Source organism: Arachis ipaensis, chromosome B10 (genome assembly GCF_059453495.1).
Source record: "Arachis ipaensis isolate K30076 ecotype BB chromosome B10, ASM5945349v1, whole genome shotgun sequence".
NCBI lineage: Eukaryota > Viridiplantae > Streptophyta > Magnoliopsida > Fabales > Fabaceae > Arachis > Arachis ipaensis.
Window position 1 is genome coordinate 90,746,236 of NC_142435.1, and position 15,286 is coordinate 90,761,521.

Genomic DNA, 15,286 nt, shown 5'->3' on the forward strand with positions numbered 1-15,286 from the left:
GGAGAAAAGAAGTGAAGTGTAAAAGTGAAAGTAAAACTAACTCCAAGACTCACTAGCCAATCCTCCCAACCCCCTTTTTAGTACTTTTAGGGGGTATTTATACTACTCTTATCACTAGAATTAAAAAGTACAAAAGAGAAAAGAAAATTACAACTGAAAAGAGAAGAAAAAAATTGATGGCAATGAACCATGTGCCTGGTGTGTGGCTGGCGTTTGAGTGGCATACCACGCCTAGCTCCTCAGCTTGGCTTGGCGCGCCATGCTTGGCTTCAAGTGGCACGCCTTCTTTATCCAGCCAACCTGGCATGCAACGCCTTCGAGTTCAAGTGGCATGCCCAGAGTCTTTCCTTCCTTCCTCCTTTCTGAAATCTTGCACTGGCGTGCCACGCCCAGTAGCTGGCGTGCCACGCCCTTTGTAAACACTTCATGCTTCTCCTCTAGAAAATAATACTAGCATGCCATGCCCAGTAGTTGGCGTGCCACGCCCTTGATGGGGACTTCATCCTTCTTCTCTGGAAAACAATTCTGGCATGCCACGCCTAGTAGTTGGCGTGCCATGCCATTGATGGTGCATGACTAAGTCCCTCTAGCATGCCACGCCTGGTGTTCAAGTGGCACGCCCATGGTTAATTTGCCTTAGCGTGCCACGCCTAAAGTCCCAAGTGGCACGGCCAGGTCTTCTCCTTCCTTGTGAGCTTGTGTTGGCATGCGACGCCTTTGAGCTCAAGTAGCACGTCCAGTGTTGATGTTTAAATCCTTCAAGCTTGGCATGCCATGCCTTGAACTCAAGTGGCACACCCCAGGAACGAGCAAGGTTGGCGCGCCACGCCTTCGAACCCAAGTGGCACGCCCAGTTTGGTGTTGAGCTTCTTCAAGCTTGCCGTGCCACGCCTAGAACCCAAGTGGCACGCTGAAAACTTGAATAAGGTTGGCGTGCCATGCCTTCGAGCCAAAGTGGCATGCCCAGTTTTGAACGTTCACTCCCTTCTCTGGAACAATGAACTGGCGTACCACGCCTTCGAGCATGATGACCTGCATTATCTACCCCTTCTTCTTGTATAAAAAGGACCATAAAAGGGCATAATCTCATTAGAGCATTACAATTCATGCATTATTTGATGAACATTATAGTACATTGCTTTGAAATGAGATTGTGCCAAATTTCAGGTGAAAAAGACATCAAAAAGAGGAAGAAAACAACAAAACAAGCTGGGCGTGTGAAACGGGCGTGCCACTTAGAGCAAACCCACAAAATTGCACTGGCGTGGCACGCCAGAAGCTGGGCGTGGCACGCCAGTGTTGAAGTCCAGAGAGGATCCTCCAAGCAATTACATGGGCGTGGCACGCCAGTACAATTTTCCAAAGAGCAACAATGAAGGCCACCAAAGGGGCGTGGCACGCCAAACCCACCACTTGATCCCTGGGCGTGCCACTTATCATCGAAGGTGTGGCACGCGAGCTTTAAAATCATCTAGGCGTGCCACTGGAGGACCCAGGTGTGGCACTCCAAGCTAAGAAGGACACAAATGAATGGGCGTGCCACTTGAGCAATAGGGCGTGGCACACTAGTACAAAATTCCAGAGAAGAAGTTGAAGGCTAAATAGGCTAGGCGTGCCACTTGAGCAGTAAGGCATGGCACGCCAAGCTTTCACCTTGGGCGTGCCACTTGAGCATCTGGGCGTGGCACGCCAAGGTACAAAGAAGGCCAAAGCAAAGGTTGGACGTGCCACTTGGTGTCGAAGGCGCGGCACGCCAGCTCAAAATTCTCAACGGGGCGTGCCACTTGAACGCTGGACGTGGCACCCCAGCTATTGGAACCAAGGCAAATGATGGACGTGGCATGCCAACCCCTGGGTGTGGCATGCTGGTTATATTTTCCAGAAAGAGAGAAAGAAGGCCAACTATATGGGCGTGCCACTTGGTGTCGAAGGCGTGGCACGCCAGTCTTAAAAATCACCTGGCGTGCAACTTGAGTCCCAAGCGTGGCACGCCATCATCACTAATGAATCAAAAGAAGACCTGGGCGTGCCACATGAGTTATGGGCATGGCACGCCAGACCCTGGGGTGCCTTGCTAGTTCAACATTCCAAAGGCTAAAGAGAAGAAAAAAAAGGCCTAGGCGTGCCACTTGGTGTCGAAGGCGTGGAACGCCAGGCTACCCAAGGCTTTAAAGAACCCTGGGCGTGCCACTTGAGCTCGAAGGCATGGCACGCCAAGGTGGTCAATGAAGAGAAGCGTGCCACTTGAGGATTGGGCGTGGCACGCCAAGTCAGATTCAGAGCGAGGCGTGGCACGCCATTGAAGCGCCAATCACACGCCAGCTGTGAGATCACATTTATTGAGTTTCTTTTCCCTCCAAAATGTAATTTTCTTTTTAGTTTTGTATTTTCTTTAATTGCTATTGCTAGAGTAGTATATATACCCCTTAGAAGTACTGGAAAAGGGGGTTATGCAGTTGAGTTATTAGTTGAAGCAATAGTTAGATTTACTTTCCATCACTTTTTACTTTTCTCTTGAGATAAGAGTAGCTAAATTCCCTCTCATTGAGAGAGGGAGCTCTGTTGTACTTGATGGATTAATGATAGTGAATTTCTTCTTCTCCTCATCTTCTCTTTGATTTGCTAGAAGGAATTTCATTCTTCATGCTAGTGTTCAATCACCTTGGAAAAGGGTTGAATACAAAATGGGTTTCATGGGAACCTTGGAAAAGGAAACATGAAATCATGCTAGAAATCCATTCTCACACTTGAGTAGGATCTGGGTTTTGGTGTTTGGATATGGTGACATAAAATCCTCCCTCTACTTGGACCTATGATGATGTGTGGTATAATCAGGGACCAAGCATATCTCTCTTCACGAGCAATTAGACCAAGGAATTGGCTATTGTTCAAGATCTGAGAGATTGAGTCACCAAGGGATTGGGGCTCAATCAATCATAATTGCCAAGAGGTCAATGAGTTACATGATTGAAGAGGATACGAGCTGGATTTAATCCAAAGAGACAACATCTCCTGATCTCAATGAATTCCCCTATTCTTATCTTCCACTTTCTTTATAGCTTTCCTTTACATTCTGCAATTCCCCATTCCCATTTACAATTCAGTCATTTAAGTTTCTGCTCTTTATTTTCTTGCCATTTCAGTTCTACTATTTATTGCTTTCCTTTACTTTTGAGTCATTTATATTTTTGCACATTTAAAATTTTGCAATCACAATCTATTCTGCTTAGCTTGACTAATCCCCCAATTGATTAAAATTTCTCAAATCTATCAGTCTCTGTGGATACGATCCCACTCCACTGTGGGTTATTACTTGACGATAATTTTGGTGCATTTGCCAAAAGAACAGATTCGCCATTTGTATATAGGGAGTGAATTCGAGTCATCAAGTTTTATGGCACCGTTGCCGGGAATTGATTTGAATTTGACAATGATTAAATTGATTGGAGAACTAGATTAAGCATTTTTTTTACCTTGTTATTTACCTTTTAGCTCTTTACTTTTCTGTCCACTCTGTTTTCTCTATTTTTAGTTTGATCATTTTAGCTATTCATTGTTCATATTTCCATCCTTCTAATTGTTTGATTAATTGCATCAACTAAGCTAGCCACTAATCTTAACCAGAGTGATTCTTTCACTTGCCCTCTACTTGCTGTTTGTTGAATGTATGACAGGTAAAAGGGGAGAAACTTCATCCTCTTTTGATAGTGAAATTGAGAGGACCTTCCTTAGATTAAGAAGGGAAGCAAGAGGCAAAGACATAATTGGAGAGGAACTAGTGGAAGAAGATCTGAGAACCACCATGGATAATGAGGTACAAGACAATGTTGGAGGAGATACTGAAAATCATGTTGGGCAAAAGAGGAGAGTCTTAGGCTCCTATATCAACCCAAACCCAGGAAACCGCGACAGCAGCATCCTCAAACCAACAATCCATGCTAACAACTTTGAGTTGAAACCTCAACTCGTCACACTTGTCCAGAATAATTATTCATATGAAGGAGGAGCCCAGGAGGACCCAAACCAACATCTCACTACATTCTTGAGGATTTGTGATACTGTAAAGTCCAATGGTGTACACCCTGACACCTACAAATTACTTTTGTTCCCTTTCTCACTCAGAGATAAGGCTGCAAAGTAGTTGGAAGCATTTCCCAAGGAGAGGTTAACCACATGGGATGATGTTGTAAACAAATTTCTAGCAAGATTTTACCCCCTCAGAGAGTCAACAGGCTAAGGGCTGAGGTGCAAAATTTCAGACAATAAGATGGTGAAACACTCTGTGAGGCCTGAGAGAGGTTCAAAGATTTGACAAGGAAATGCCCCCCAGATATGTTCAATGAGTGGGTGCAACTATACATCTTCTATGAAGGGCTGACATATGAGTCAAAGCAAGCTGTGGATCATTCTTCTAAAGGCTCACTTAGCAAGAAAAAAGCCATTGAAGAAGCCATAGATATCATACATACTGTAGCTGAGAATGAGTACTTCTATGCTTCAGAAAGAACTCTAAAGAGAGGAGTGATGGAGCTCAACTCAATGGTTGCCCTGCTGGCCCAGAACAAATTGATCACTGCACAACTAGTAGCCTTGACCAAGAAGACAGAGAGTAATCAAGTCTCAGCCATTCAAGCCAAGGCCCCTCAATAAGAAGGAGATGCACCAGAAGTTGACTGTGAATGGGAGCAAGCTAACTATGTGAATGGTGCACAAAATTGTGATCTCCAGGCTCGAACAAATCCTGGTAATGGCTCCAAAGCTTGGTGCTCTAATCTTAATTCATAATTGTCACAACTTCGATACAACTAACCAGCAAGTGCACTGGGTCGTCCAAGTAATACCTTACGTGAGTAAGGGTCGAATCCCACGGAGATTGTTGGTATGAAGCAAGCTATGGTCACCTTGTAAATCTCAGTCAGGCAGATATAAAGTGATAATGGTGTTTTTGAATAATAATTAAAAGACTAGGGATAGAGGTACTTATGTAATTCATTGGTAGGAATTTCAGATAAGCGAATGGAGATGCTTTTCGTTCCTCTGAACCTCTGCTTTCCTGCTATCTTCATCCAATCAGTCTTACTCCTTTCCATGGCTGGCTTTATGTGATACATCACCACTGTCAATGGCTACTTTCGGTCATCTCTCGGGAAAATGATCCAATGCCCTGTCACGGCACGGCAAATCGTCTGGAGGCATCACCCTTGCCAATGGCTTCATCTTATCCTCTCAGTGAATAATATGCTCACGCACCCTGTCACGGCACGGCTATTCATCTGTCTGTTCTCGATCATGCTGGAATAGGATTTACTATCCTTTTGCGTCTGTCACCAACGCCCTGCAATCGCGAGTTAGGAGCTCGTCACAGTCATTCAATCATTGAATCCTACTCGGAATACCACAGACAAGGTTTAGACTTTCCGGATTCTCTTGAATGCCGCCATCATTCTAGCTTACGCCACGAAGATTCTGGTTGGGAGATCTAAGAGATACTCATTCTAGCTTAATTCATGTAGAACAGAAGTGTTTGTCAGGCACGCGTTCATAGGGGAGAATGGTGATGAGCGTCACACATAATCATCACCTTCATCACGTTCTTGGGTGCAAATGGATATCTTAGAAGCGAAATAAGAAGAATTGAATAGAAAACAGAAGTACTTTGCATTAATCTTTGAGGAACAGCAGAGCTCCACACCTTAATCCATGGAGTGTAGAAACTCTACCGTTGAAAATACATAAGTGAAAGGTCCAGGCATGGCCGAGATGGCCAGCCCCCTAAACGAGATCAATAGTCTCCTAAGATGAACAATGGAATAAAACTGAGACCAAAGATGCCTAATACAATAGTAAAAGGTCCTATTTATAATAAACTAGTCACTAGGGTTTACATGAGTAAGTAATTGATGCATAAATCCACTTCCTGGGCCCACTTGGTGTGTGTTTGGGCTGAGCTTAAGTGTTCCACGTGCAGAGGCCATTTGTGGAGTTGAACGCCAGTTTCTGTGCCAGTTTGGGCGTTCAACTCTGGTTTTGGATCCTTTTCTGGCGCTGGACGCCAGATTTGGTCAGAGAGCTGGCGTTGAACGCCGGTTTACGTCGTCTATTCTTGGCCAAAGTATGGACTATTATATATTGCTCGAAAGCCCTGGATGTCTACTTTCCAACGCAATTAAAAGCGCGCCATTTCGAGTTCTGTAGCTCCAGAAAATCCACATTGAGTGCAGGGAGGTCAGAATCCAACAGCATCAGCAGTCCTTCTTCAACCTCTGAATCTGATTTCAGCTCAAGTCCCTCAATTTCAGCCAGAAAATACCTGAAATCACAGAAAAACACACAAACTCATAGTAAAGTCCAGAAATGTGAATTTAACATAAAAACTAATGAAAACATCCCTAAAAGTAACTAGATCCTACTAAAAACATACTAAAAACAGTGTCAAAAAGCGTATAAATTATCCGCTCATCACAACACCAAACTTAAATTGTTGCTTGTCCCCAAGCAACTGAAAATCAAATAGGATAAAAAGAAGAGAATATACTATAAATTCCAAACTATCAGTGAAACAGAGCTTCAATCATATGAGCGGGACTTATAGCTTTTTGCCTCTTGAATAGTTTTGGCATCTCACTTTATCCATTGAGGTTCAGAATGATTGGCATCTATAGGAACTTCAGATTTCGAATAGTGTTATTGACTCTCCTAGTTCAGTATGATGATTCTTGAACACAGCTTCTTTATGAGTCTTGGCCGTGGCCCTAAGCACTTTGTTTTCCAGTATTACCACCGGATACATAAATGCCACAGACACATAATTGGGTGAACCTTTTCAGATTGTGACTCAGCTTTGCTAAAGTCCCCAATTAGAGGTGTCCAGGGTTCTTAAGCACACTCTTTTTTTGCTTTGGACCTTGACTTTAACCGCTCAGTCTCAAGTTTTCACTTGACACCTACAAGGCACAAGCACATGGTTAGGGACAGCTTGGTTTAGCCGCTTAGACCAGGATTTTATTCCTTTAGGCCCTCCTATCCACTGATGCTCAAAGCCTTGGGATCCTTTTTATTTGCCCTTGCCTTTTGGTTTTAAGGGTTATTGGCTTTTTCTGCTTGCTTTTTTTTCTTTTTCTTTCTATATTTTTTTTTTCTGCAAGCTTTGTTCTTTGCTGCTTTTTCTTGCTTCAAGAATCATTTTTATGATTTTTCAGATTATCAAATAACATGTCTCCTAGTCATCATTCTTTCAAGAGCCAACATATTTAATATTCTTAAACAACAACTTCAAAAGACATATGCACTGTTCAAGCATACATTCAGAAAACAAGAAGCATTGTCACTACATCAATATAATTAAGCTAAGTTCAAGGATAAATTCGAAACTCATGTACTTCTTGTTCTTTTGAATTAAAACATTTTTCATTTAAGAGAGGTGATGGATTCATAGGACATTTATAACTTTAAGACATAGTTACTACTAACTACTAATGATCATGTAATGAAGGCACAAACATAGATAAGCACATAATATAGAAGACGAAAAACAGAGAAAACAAGAACAAGGAATGAATCCACCTTAGTGATGGTGGCGTTTCCTTCTTGAGGAACCAATGATGTCCTTGAGCTCTTCTATGTCTCTTCCTTGTCTTTGTTGCTCCTCCCTCATTGCTTTTAGATCTTCTCTGATTTCATGAATGATGATGAAGTGCTCTTGATGTTCCACCCTTAGTTGCTTCCAATAATTGTGTGGAAGAAAATGTGTCCCCTGAGGTATCTCAGGGATCTCTTGATTTGCAGTCAAATGTTCTACCACTGAGCTATAGACCCTTGATGGAAGCTTTTGTCTTCCCTTTCCTCTTTCTAGAGGTTTCTCTGGCCTTAGGTGCCATCAATGATTATGGAAAAAACAAAAAAGCTATGCTTTTACCACACCAAACTTAGAATGTTGCTCGCCCTCGAGCAAAAGAAGAATGAATAGAAGAAGAAGAAGAAGATATGGAGGAGATGGATGGGAGTGTGTATTCGGCCATATGGGTGGGATTGGGTGGGTGAGAGATGTTGAATTTTGAAGGTAGTGGGTGTATGGATGTGAGTGGTAATTGGAAAACAGAAGGGATGATCATGAATGGAAAGAGACATGATGAGGTAGGTGGGGATCCTGTGGGGTCCACAGATCCTAAGATGATCCTGTGGGGTCCACAGATCCTGAGGTGTCAAGGCATTTACATCCCTGCACCAATTTAGGCATGTAAAATGCCCTTGCACACAACTCTGGGCGTTCAGCGCCAGGTTGGTGCCCATTTTGGGCGTTCAACGCCCCTTTGCTGCCATTTCTGGCGTTGAACGCCAGAACCATGCTTGTTCTGGGCGTTCAGCGCCAGGATGCTCCCATTCTGGGCGTTCAGCGCCAGAACTATGCTCTGTTCTGGCGTTTGAACGCCAGACAGATGCTCCTCCAGGGTGTGATTTTTCTTCTGCTGTTTTTGATTCTGTTTTCAATTTTTATATTTATTTTGTGACTCCTCATGATCATGAACCTATAAAGACACATAACTAAGAAAAATATAGTTAGATAAATAAACATTGGGTTGCCTCCCAACAAGCGCTTCTTTAATGTCAATAGCTTGACAGTGGGCTCTCATGGAGCCTCACAGATGTGCAGAGCTTTGTTGAGACTCTCCAACACCAAACTTAGAGTTTGGATATGGGAGTTCAACACCAAACTTAGAGTTTGGTTGTGGCCTCCCAACACCAAACTTAGAGTTTGACTGTGGGGGCTCTGGTTGATTCTGCTTGGAGAGAAGCTTTTTCTGCTTCCTCTCCATGGTTGCAGAGGGGGATCCTTAAGTTTTAAACACAAGGGAGTTCTCATTCCATTGAAGGAATATTTCACCTCTGTCAACATCAATCACAGCTCTTGCTGTGGCCAGGAAAGGTCTTCCTAGGATGATGGATTCATCCTCTTCCTTTCCAGTATCCAGGACTATGAAATCAGCAGGGATGTAAAGGCCTTCAACCTTTACTAACACGTCCTCTACTTGTCCATAAGCCTGTTTTCTTGAGCTGTCTGCCATCTCTAATGAGATTTTAGCAGCTTGCACCCCATAGATTCCCAGTTTCTCTATTACAGAGAGGGGCATGAGGTTTATTCCTGAACCAAGGTCACACAGAGCCTTAAAGATCATGGTGCCTATGGTACAGGGTATTATGAACTTTCCAGGATCCTGTCTCTTCTAAGGCAATGTCAGTTGATCCAGATCACTTAGTTCATTGATGAACAAGGGAGGTTCAACTTCCCAAGTATCAATGCCAAATAATTTGGCATTTAGCTTCATGATTGCACCAAGAAACTTGGCAGTTTGCTCTTCAGTAACATCCTCATTCTCTTCAGAAGAGGAATACTCATCAGAGCTCATGAAGGGCATAAGGAGGTTCAATGGGATCTCTATGGTCTCTAGATGGGCCCCAGAGTCCTTTGGTTCCTCAGAGGGAAGCTCCTTATTGACCACTGGACGTCCCAGGAGGTCTTCCTCCTTGGGATTCACGTCCTCTCCTCTCCTCACAGGTTCGGCCATGGCGCTTATGTCAATGGCCTTGCATTCTCCTTTTGGGTTCTCTTCTGTATTGCTTGGGAGAGTACTAGGAGGAATTTCAGTGATCCTTTTACTCAGCTGGCCCACTTGTGCTTCCAGATTTCTAATGGAAGACCTTGTTTCATTCATGAAACTTACAGTGGCCTTAGATAGATCAGAGACTAGATTTGCTAAATTAGAAGCATTTTGTTCAGAGTTCTCTGTCTGTTGCTGAGTTGATGATGGAAAAGGTTTGCTATTGCTAAGCCTGTTTCTTCCACCATTATTAAAGCCTTTTTGGGGCTTTTGATCCTTCCATGAGAAATTTGGATGATTTCTCCATGTTGAGTTATAGGTGTTTCCATAAGGTTCACCTAAGTAATTTACCTCTGCTATTGCAGGGTTCTCAGGATCATAAGCTTCTTCTTCAGAAGATGCCTCTTGAGTACTGTTGGATGCGGCTTGCATTCCATGCAGACTCTGAGAGATCATATTGACTTGCTGAGTCAATATTTTATTCTGAGCCAATATGGCATTCAGAGTATCAACTTCAAGAACTCCCTTCTTCATAGGCGTCCCATTACTCACAGGATTCCTTTCAGAAGTGTACATGAACTGGTTATTAGCAACCATGTCAATGAGTTCTTGAGCTTCTGCAGGCGTTTTCTTTAGGTGAATGGATCCACCTGCCGAAGTGTCCAGTGACATCTTTGATAGCTCAGATAAACCATCATAGAATATATCCAAGATGGTCCATTCTGAAAGCATGTCAGAAGGACACTTTTTGGTCAACTGTTTGTATCTTTCCCAAACTTCATACAGGGATTCACCTTCTTTCTGTCTGAAGGTTTGAACATCAGCTCTAAGCTTGCTCAGCTTTTGAGGAGGAAAGTACTTGGCTAAGAAAGCCGTGACCAGCTTATCCCAAGAGTTCAGGCTGTCTTTGGGTTGAGAATCCAACCATAATCTAGCTCTGTCTCTTACAGCAAAAGGGAAAAGCATGAGCCTGTAGACTTCAGGATCTACTCTATTAGTCTTAACAGAATCACATATCTGCAAGAATTCAGTTAAGAACTGAAAAGGATCTTCAGATGGAAGTCCATGAAACTTGCAGTTCTGCTGCATCAGAGAAACTAATTGAGGTTTCAGCTCAAAGTTGTTTGCTCCAATGGCAGGAATGGAGATGCTTCTTCCATGTAAATTGGAATTAGGTGCAGTAAAGTCACCAAGCATCTTCCTTACATTATTATTATTTTCGGCTGCCATCTCCTCTTCCTGTTCAAAAATTTCTGAAAGGTTTTCTCTGGATTGTTGTATTTTAGCTTCTCTTAATTTTTTCTTCAGAGTCCTTTCAGGTTCTGGATCTGCTTCCACAAGAATGTTCTTATCCTTGCTCCTGCTCATATGACAAAGAAGAAGGCACAGAAAAATAATAATAATAATGGAGATCCTTTATACCACAGTATAGGGATCCCCGTGAGTAGAAGAAGATGGGGAGACAAAGAATGTAATATAATGGAAGAAACACAACTGTGAGGATGGAAGAGAGGTGAGATGAGATGTTAGGATATGAATGAATAAATAGAATGAGATGGGGGAGGGATAATTTTCGAAAATTATTTTGAAAAAGAGTTAGTGATTTTTGAAAATGGTTTTTGAAAATTGTTAGTATTTTTTTTTTTCCGAAAATTTTTGAAATTAAAAAAAATAAAAATAATTAGTTAATTAAAAAGAAATTTTTGAAAAAGAGGGAAGATATTTTCGAAAAAGAGAGAGAGAGAGAGTTAGTTAGGTGGTTTTGAAAAAGTTAAGAAACAAACAAAAAGTTAGTTAGTTAGTTGAAACAAATTTTGAAAAGATAAGAAGTTAGGAAGTTAGAAAAGATATTTTGAAAAGATATTTTTGAAAAAGATAAGATAAGAAGATATTTTAGAAACTAATTTTGAAAAAGATTTGATTTTTAAAATCTCAATTAATGACTTGATTCATAAGAAATCACAAGATATGATTCTAGAACTTAAAGTTTGAATCTTTCTTAACAAGCAAGTAACAAACTTCAAATTTTTGAATCAAAACATTAATTGATTATGTTATTTTCGAAAATTTGGTCTAAAAATAAGAAAAAGATTTTTGAAAAAGATTTTTGGAATTTTCGAAAATAACTAAGAATTTTGAAAAAGATTTGATTTTTGAAAAAGATTTTGAAAAAGATAAGATTTTCAAATTGAAAATTTGATTTGACTCATAAGAAACAACTTAGATTTTAAAAAATTTTTGAAAAAGTCAACTCAAATTTTCGAATTTGATGAGAGAAAAAGGGAAAGATATTTTTTTGATTTTTGAATTTTTATGAAAACATGAAAATTATGCAATGCATGAAATTATTAGATCAAAACAATGAATGCATGCAAGAATGCTATGAATGTCAAGATGAACACCAAGAACACTATGAAGATCATGATGAACATCAAGAACATATTTTTGAAAAATTTTTAATGCAAAGAAAACATGCAAGACACCAAACTTAGAATTCTTTAATGCTTATGCACTAAGAATTCAAGAATGCATATGATAAACATGAAAAGACACAAAACAAAAAATCATCAATATCAAACAAGAAGACTTACCAAGAACAACTTGAAGATCATGAAGAACACCATGAATGCATGAAATTTTCGAAAAATGCAAGATGCATATGCAAAAGACACCAAACTTATAACATGACTCAAAACTCAAACAAGAGACATACAAATATTTTTTATTTTTATGATTTTCTAATTTTTTTGGATTTTTTTTTCGAAAATTAATTGAAAAACAAAAATAAGGATTCCAAAATTTTTAATATGAATTCCAGGAATCTAGCATTCTTAGTCTAAAGCTTCAGTCCAGGAATTAGACATGGCTCACTAGCCAGCCAAGCTTTCAAAGAAAGCTCCAGTCCAAAACACTAGACATGGCCAATGGCCAGCCAAGCTTCAGCATTTAACACCAGAGTATATTGCTCTTGATAATAAATTGCTGCTCATCATTTATCAAGTATGTAACTTACCTCTGATGGTTTGGAAGCCTCAGTCCAAAAGAATTTAGACATGGCTTTACAGCCAGCCAGGCTTCACATGCTTCATGAAACACTAGAATTCATTCTTAAAAATCTTGAATAAAATTTTTGAAAACATTTTTATTATTTTTTTTTTCGAAAACAGATGGGAGATTTTTGAAAATATTTTTGAAAAATTTTTGAAAATAAAATAAAAAGAAAATTACCTAATCTGAGCAACAAGATGAACCGTCAGTTGTCCAAACTCAAACAATCCCCGGCAACGGCGCCAAAAACTTGGTGTTGTTGCCGGATCAAACTTGGCACTGATGTTACCGGACCAAAAGCTTGCCGAAAACTCAAACAATCCCCGGCAACGGCGCCAAAAACTTGGTGCACGAAATTGTGATCTCCAGGCTCGAACAAATCCTGGTAATGGCTCCAAAGCTTGGTGCTCTGATCTTAATTCATAATTGTCACAACTTCGATACAACTAACCAGCAAGTGCACTGGGTCGTCCAAGTAATACCTTACGTGAGTAAGGGTCGAATCCCACGGAGATTGTTGGTATGAAGCAAGCTATGGTCACCTTGTAAATCTCAGTCAGGCAGATATAAAGTGATAATGGTGTTTTCGAATAATAATTAAAAGACTAGGGATAGAGGTACTTATGTAATTCATTGGTAGGAATTTCAGATAAGCGAATGGAGATGCTTTTCGTTCCTCTGAACCTCTGCTTTCCTGCTATCTTCATCCAATCAGTCTTACTCCTTTCCATGGCTGGCTTTATGTGATACATCACCACTGTCAATGGCTACTTTCGGTCATCTCTCAGGAAAATGATCCAATGCCCTGTCACGGCACGGCTAATCGTCTGGAGGCATCACCCTTGCCAATGGCTTCATCTTATCCTCTCAGTGAATAATATGCTCACGCACCCTGTCACGGCACGGCTATTCATCTGTCGGTTCTCGATCATGCTGGAATAGGATTTACTATCCTTTTGCGTCTGTCACTAACGCCCTGCAATCGCGAGTTAGGAGCTCGTCACAGTCATTCAATCATTGAATCCTACTCGGAATACCACAGACAAGGTTTAGACTTTCCGGATTCTCTTGAATGCCGCCATCATTCTAGCTTACGCCACGAAGATTCTGGTTGGGAGATCTAAGAGATACTCATTCTAGCTTAATTCATGTAGAACAGAAGTGTTTGTCAGGCACGCGTTCATAGGGGAGAATGGTGATGAGCGTCACACATAATCATCACCTTCATCACGTTCTTGGGTGCGAATGGATATCTTAGAAGCGAAATAAGAAGAATTGAATAGAAAACAGAAGTACTTTGCATTAATCTTTGAGGAACAGCAGAGCTCCACACCTTAATCCATGGAGTGTAGAAACTCTACCGTTGAAAATACATAAGTGAAAGGTCCAGGCATGGCCGAGATGGCCAGCCCCCTAAACGAGATCAATAGTCTCCTAAGATGAACAATGGAATAAAACTGAGACCAAAGATGCCTAATACAATAGTAAAAGGTCCTATTTATAATAAACTAGTCACTAGGGTTTACATGAGTAAGTAATTGATGCATAAATCCACTTCCTGGGCCCACTTGGTGTGTGTTTGGGCTGAGCTTAAGTGTTCCACGTGCAGAGGCCATTTGTGGAGTTGAATGCCAGTTTCTGTGCCAGTTTGGGCGTTCAACTTTGGTTTTGGATCCTTTTCTGGCGCTGGACGCCAGATTTGGTCAGAGAGCTCGCGTTGAACGCCAGTTTACGTCGTCTATTCTTGGCCAAAGTATGGACTATTATATATTTCTGGAAAGCCCTGGATGTCTACTTTCCAACGCAATTGAAAGCGCGCCATTTCGAGTTCTGTAGCTCCAGAAAATCCACTTTGAGTGCAGGGAGGTCAGAATCCAACAGCATCAGCAGTCCTTCTTCAACCTCTGAATCTGATTTTAGCTCAAGTCCCTCAATTTCAGCCAGAAAATACCTGAAATCACAGAAAAACACACAAACTCATAGTAAAGTCCAGAAATGTGAATTTAACATAAAAACTAATGAAAACATCCCTAAAAGTAACTAGATCCTACTAAAAACATACTAAAAACAGTGTCAAAAAGCGTATAAATTATCCGCTCATCACAACACCAAACTTAAATTGTTGCTTGTCCCCAAGCAACTGAAAATCAAATAGGATAAAAAGAAGAGAATATACTATAAATTCCAAACTATCAGTGAAACAGAGCTTCAATCATATGAGCGGGACTTATAGCTTTTTGCCTCTTGAATAGTTTTGGCATCTCACTTTATCCATTGAGGTTCAGAATGATTGGCATCTATAGGAACTTCAGATTTCGAATAGTGTTATTGACTCTCCTAGTTTAGTATGATGATTCTTGAACACAGCTTCTTTATGAGTCTTGGCCGTGGCCCTAAGCACTTTGTTTTCCAGTATTACCACCGGATACATAAATGCCACAGACACATAATTGGGTGAACCTTTTCAGATTGTGACTCAGCTTTGCTAAAGTCCCCAATTAGAGGTGTCCAGGGTTCTTAAGCACACTCTTTTTTTGCTTTGGACCTTGACTTTAACCGCTCAGTCTCAAGTTTTCACTTGACACCTACAAGCCACAAGCACATGGTTAGGGACAGCTTGGTTTAGCCGCTTAGACCAGGAT

General features: G+C 41.0%; 1 non-coding gene across 1 annotated transcript; it reads right to left on the minus strand.

Moving 5' to 3' along the window:
* Positions 1-4,230: 4,230 nt before the first annotated feature.
* Positions 4,231-4,337, minus strand: LOC148580832 (small nucleolar RNA R71). Its single transcript, XR_015899085.1, has one exon. It is a non-coding gene; the product is annotated as a small nucleolar RNA R71 (small nucleolar RNA).
* Between the last annotated feature and the right edge of the window lie 10,949 nt (positions 4,338-15,286).